We start from the raw sequence: 6204 nt of genomic DNA on the forward strand, positions 1-6204 counted from the left end.
TCCTAGAACTTATCCCTCCAGCACCGTCCACAGGAGAGAAACTGATCTGGGGAAAAGGCTTTAGATCACCAGAGAAGGGTTTGTCAGGTCTATATGGAATCCCCCTCTACTAACACCCATTTTGACATTCCAGGTTCGCTGATACTTGAAATATGCTGCTCAGGAGAGTAACATGAATATTTCAATCACTGCAAACGAATCCACTGGTATGGACAGTGAATGATCAATGATAGTACAAAGTACATGGTCCCTTTCATAATCTTTAAAAAATAAAGAGGCATTCTGGTTATCAGGTCAGTCTCTTGGTTAAAAAGAACCTGTTCTCAAAAGACTGAATGCCCTTGGGTTACACTGATCAGATCATTTTTGAACCTACAAAGCTGAGATTTGTGACTCCAAAGTAATGTCACTAGGAGAGATCTGATCAGAGCTGCTGTCTAAATTGCTGATATCATTGGCATACTCTATAGCTGCCACAAAAATTGTAAAAAAAAAAAAAAAAAAAAAAACAAAATCATCATTATTCAAATTTCTATAATAAATTAAATCGACATATATATGTACACATATATAAGAGAACAAAGGAAAATGCAGGAAAGAGGTGTGTTGGATACTGTTCCTCCACATTTAATCTCCACTCTTCCCCGCCCTTGGTGGATGGCTTCCACTGACTATATGAACCCAATCTTTTCTCTGTGAACTTTGTCTGTGATGTCCTTCCAGGAACAGTTGATAGGGTCAGTTCCATCAACATTTTACCCTACAGTTTATGCTTTTAGGCCCTTGTTTTAAAAGGCCTTTCCTATTCCAAAAATTACAAAAATATTCTCCTGTGCCTTCAACTATTAGCTCTATGGTTTTATTTCACATTTATGTCACTTTCGTTTATTTGTTTGTTTTGGCAGCACTGCGTGGCTTGTGGGATCTTAGTTCCCCAACCAGGGATTGAACCTGGGCCATGGCAGTGAAAGTGCCAAGTCCTAACCACTGGACCACCAGGGAAATCCCATATTTATGTTTTTAATCCTTCTGGGGTTCACCTTTATGTGGTGTAAGGCAGATATCCAACTTTTTCTCTACATAGTGAGCTACATATATAATATTTCTGGACTTTATTCTTTCATTATATTCTTTCCTCTCTATTTTTTTTTTTTTTTTTTTTTTTTTGCGGTACGCGGGCCTCTCACTGCCGTGGCCTCTCCCGTTGCGGAGCACAGGCTCCGGACGCACAGGCTCAGCGACCATGGCTCACGGGCCCAGCCGCTCTGCGGCATGTGGGATCTTCCCGGACCGGGGCACGAACCCACGTCCCCTGCATCGGCAGGCGGACTCTCAACCACCGCACCACCAGGGAAGCCCCTTTCCTCTCTATTTTGTTTCATTAGACTCTTTCACTGTTTTTATGAATACAGACTTAAGTATTCCTACTATCTGTCATATTTTCCAGAGTTGGCTTAGCAACTTTCATGGACCTTGATTTTTCCAAATTTTAGGATAAATTTGTTAAGTTTCTCAAATAAACTTGCTAGACTTTTCATTGGAATTGCACTGGGTTTATCAATCACTTTAGAGAGAATTAAATCTTTATAATACATACTAAATGAAGTAAGTCAGACAGAGAAAGACAAATATCATATGATATCACTGATATGTAGAATCTAAAAATATGATACAAATGAACTTATTTACAAAACAGAAACAGACTCAGAGACATAGAAAGCAAACTTATGGTTACCAAAGGGGAAATAGGGTTGGGGGGGGAGGAGAGATAAATTAGGAGTTTGAGATTAACAGATACACATTACTATATATAAAAAAGAAAAACAACAAGGACCTACTGTATAGCATAGGGAACTATATTCAATATCTTGTAGTAACCTATAATGGAATAGAATCTGAAAAAGAATATAATTTTGAATCACTTTGCTATACACCTGAAACTAACACAACATTGTATATCAACTATACTTCAATTTTTTTTTTTTTTTTTTTTTTTTTTTTGCAGTACGTGGGCCTCTCACTGTTGTGGCCTCTCCCATTGCGGAGCACAGGCTCCGGACGTGCAGGCTCAGCAGCCATGACTCACGGGCCCAGCCGCTCCGTGGCATGTGGGATCTTCCCGGACCGGGCACGAACCCATGTCCCCTGCATCGGCAGGTGGACTCCCAACCACTGCGCCACCAGGGAAGCCCAACTATACTTCAATTTTTAAAAATCTTTACAATATTATCTTGCCCTATCCAAGAATATGGAATGCTTCTGCATTTATGCCAGTATTCCTCTTTGTCACCTAAATGATTTTTAATTGCTCTTTTTAAAGGTATTGCGCATTTTTGTCAGGTTAACTCAATAATTTACATGTTTCTTGCTATAGGTAACAGTAAACCCTCTAAAACTGTTATAAAGAGGGTAAACTTTGGAAGTACATGTATACTTGAGAATTCTTTATTTCACTCTAAACTTAAATGATAGATTAGCTGGTTATAAAATTGTGGCTTCAGCATTCTTTTCATTTACTAATTTGAAATATTTTTTTCTCTCCAATATGTGTTTGGTATAATTCTTATTCATGGTTCTTAGTAGGAGGCCTTTATCTCTTGAGGTTTTGAGAATTTTTTTTTTTATCTTTGATTTTTTAAATTTCACGGGAATTCCCTGGCAGTCCAATGGTTAGGACTCCATGCTTTCACTGCCGTGGCCTGGGTTCAATCCCTGGTTGGGAAACTAAGGTCCCATAAGCCATGTGGTGTGGCTGAAAAATAAAAAATTTCACAATATAATGTACCTAAGGACTTCTAGGAAAAAACACTTTCAATCTGAGGTCTTTCACTTTCTTTAAATCTGGAGAAATTTTGGTCATTATCTCCTCAGATATTTTCTCTTCTTTGTATATATATATATTTTACTCTTTTTCTAGCTCTACAATAAAACAGATGTTTACATAACAACTATGATCTTCTTAATTTTTTCTCTCATATTTTCTAACTCTTTATCTCTGTCTGATACTTTATGGAAGAATTTCTTGGTTTCATCACCCAGCTCATTCATTTATTTTTCAAATTGCATGCATTTTGGGATTCATCTCTATTACTGTTTTCTATTTCAATCATTTAATTTGTATATACATTATATGAATAGGCTGTCTCTAATAAGCATCTTTCACCCCACATGGTCTCAGGATATAGAAGGTGAGGTCAGGGTGAGGAAATGTCCAGAGGCTGAGGGTCTGTGGTATCTTTGCTATCGCGTTTTCCTTCCAATCAAACTAGAATACTTGTCTGATATCACCCTATCATTGGGTTTGCTCTTCCTTTCAAGACCAAGTTGGTAGAAAAAAAAGGGCATGGATTATAAAGATTTTCCCTGGCCTTTCTGCATCAAAGGCACTAGATCCTCTTCCATTCTGGGGTACCATTATCTTCTACACCAGGACTCAACTACCTTTATAGTTTTACCTTAATTTTTCAGCTTTGTTGACTTTCTTCTACTTCTGTGGCTTCCACAGGGCTAAGTTTGAGTGAGGGGGTAACCCTTCTGGTTAGTTTGCCATCTTTGTTGAAGTGGAATGGGGAAATCCTTTCTAAGTTTAAATGCAGAATAGAAGCTGTTTTATAGATATGAATCTGGCAACATTTTGTAGACATTCCTTGGGAATTCGCTGGTTAGCAGACCTAAGTCCATTCACAAAGAGACATGTTAGCACTACTTAAAAAAAATAAAGTTATCTTCAGGGACATTCAATACAATTAGGAGTGTTGACTTTGGTAGTAGAACTCATCACTAAAAATGCTCTATTATAAAACTTCCAAAGAAAAGCTTTGAGAGTAAATGGGAGAAGAGGAATGTCAAGGGGTTCTCCTTACATCCCGTGGAGAACAACGGAAACAAAGGACTGGAGCTTCTGTGTTCTACTGTGCCCCACAGAGGAATAGTATAGCGAGCAGGTGGGGACTGAAGCCTTGGCAGTCACTACTAGCTGGAAGGTGGGTTGAAAAAGAGTGGGAGTGAAGAAGGAAGAAGACAGGATTGAGCAGCAATATGGTGGAAAAAACATGTATATGAATAGAACAGGAGATATATTTAATGGCTGGATGAATGTAGACATTTAGGGAATGGAAAGAATGATTAGAGGAAATCATTAGGAAGCCGTCTATGAGGTATGCTGTATAAACCCCCATAGGAAAGTCTATATTATTCCTCAAGACACCTGGAGTCTTATTTGTGTTTTCATTTCCTGTGACTCTATGTAGAGGCTAGGCTGCTAGATCCTTGGCTTTTATTAAAAATATTGATAAATAAAACCCTTGTCCAGGTGCAAATTTGTTTTACTTTGCTTTTCCAAGTCATCAGATCCTGAGTATCTCGTGTGTATACTTTAACACAGCACTTGCCAAAGTGAGTCCAGCAATTATAAATAAAGAGGGTTCTAGAGTCAAATAAGTTTGGGATGTGTAGGGTTATACAGTATTAACATGAGTTCTTTGCTTGCAGGATTTCTCAGAGCCATTAATATGCAAATATTACTATCATTTTCCAAGAAGGAGACATGGTATGCCCTATTTCTCAAATTTGACCATAGAATCATTTTTCTCAAGGCATCTTAAGATGCTACGGTTCCATGGACCAAACTACTCTGATGGATTGCCTACCTTTGCTTGAGTTATAATGTGGATTTAGCAGATGTAGTCAAGGGCAATTTTTTTGCAGCTGTTATGAAATAGCACCTTGCAAGATGCATTCTTCATGGTATTACAATCTAGCAATTGCTTTAACCATGAAAGTGTTATCTGTCATTTCCATCAATATGCATGATTATATTCAATTAGGTAATTTATTTCAAAGCCACTTGTATTGTTCTCTCTTTGTGGCACCTCATGTGGTTAGTCTTATTTTCCTAAGAGCGTGTAAGCTCTATAAAGGTAAGAATCATGCCTATTCCTTTACTGATTATGCATAGCACCTGGTGCAGTGCTAGATGCAAGATCAAGATTCAGTAAGTACACTTTGACTGGAAAAAATAAAACTTAAAATGCAGCAGAAGCAAACTATTATAAACTTCCTATGTATTTGGTAACATATCATCTAAATACTTTTGTGCTTTAATTATCACTCACCACTTCTTTTTTCTCTCTGTTCCTTTTCAGCACTAAATACACCCTGGAAGGAAAATGGGGACAATAAATCTAAGCAAAGCAGCCCTGAAAAGTTTTTTTCTATTTGTTCCAATATTAAGAATAAATCTTCGGCTAACAACTTCAAACTATTCTGACTCATCTTTTTGCTTGATTCCCTCCCAGTTTATTCATTAATTGTTCAACATTTTTGCTCCTACTTTTCCATGGCTGTGTTCTCCTTTAAATATAAAATTCAGTATCTTTCAGAAAGCTTTCTTTGCTTTGCAAGTCAGGAAAAATTTCCCTACCACCTCATTCTGAAAGCACTTGGCAGGTAAATTTCTATTATCATATCACTGTATATGAAGATCCTTAGCTTAGTCTAATGATGATTTGCCAAGTAAACAATTTATAGTCTATTATTTCCACTGGAAAGTCCCCTTTTCAAATTGAAGAATTTCACAATTAAAAAAAAAAACACTGGTCAAAGAAACCCCAAGTTCATCTTAGCATTGGTATTTGGGGTTTCAACTTAATGGGGTCATCATTCATAAGACCAGGTTGATGACACCAATATATCAAATTTACAATGGAAATTTAGGACCAAACAGTTCTCTCAACAGCTCCATTGTTCCCAGTTCCCTTGTCTGCCTGCTCCCTCCCACATCTCCTTCATCGATGGGCTCATTGGCCCCTCCATGGGAACCTCTCCAGATCCTGCCCTTGCTATTCCCTCAGCCTTACCCAGCCCGGAACTTGTCTCTTACCCTTGCTTCTTCCCATTATTGACCCTTGCTGGCTTCTTTCATTGTTCCTTCCCTTAACTCCATTAACTGTCCACATACTTCCTCTTTCTTCTCAAGTCTCTCAATTAGTGAGAGACTGTCTCCAACCCCAATCTAAACCCAAGCCAAGAGATGTGGCTGACATACTCCTCACTGGCGTTTCCAGACCATAGCACCAAACACTTTATCAATAATCCCACTTACTCTGCTCATGGATTCTTCCAACATTCCTACCACTGTCATTTCAGCCTCCAGGGCCAACCCTCAGCTTCGTTGATGCCAAGCTCACAGTTTTCATTCCTACT

The 6204-nt window shown here is 38.2% G+C and overlaps 1 non-coding gene across 1 annotated transcript; it reads right to left on the minus strand.

Moving 5' to 3' along the window:
* Window positions 1-930: 930 nt before the first annotated feature.
* On the minus strand, window positions 931-1002 carry TRNAE-UUC (transfer RNA glutamic acid (anticodon UUC)). Its single transcript has one exon. It is a non-coding gene; the product is annotated as a tRNA-Glu (tRNA).
* Between the last annotated feature and the right edge of the window lie 5202 nt (window positions 1003-6204).

The sequence above is a fragment of the Tursiops truncatus genome, chromosome 5, assembly GCF_011762595.2.
Source record: "Tursiops truncatus isolate mTurTru1 chromosome 5, mTurTru1.mat.Y, whole genome shotgun sequence".
NCBI lineage: Eukaryota > Metazoa > Chordata > Mammalia > Artiodactyla > Delphinidae > Tursiops > Tursiops truncatus.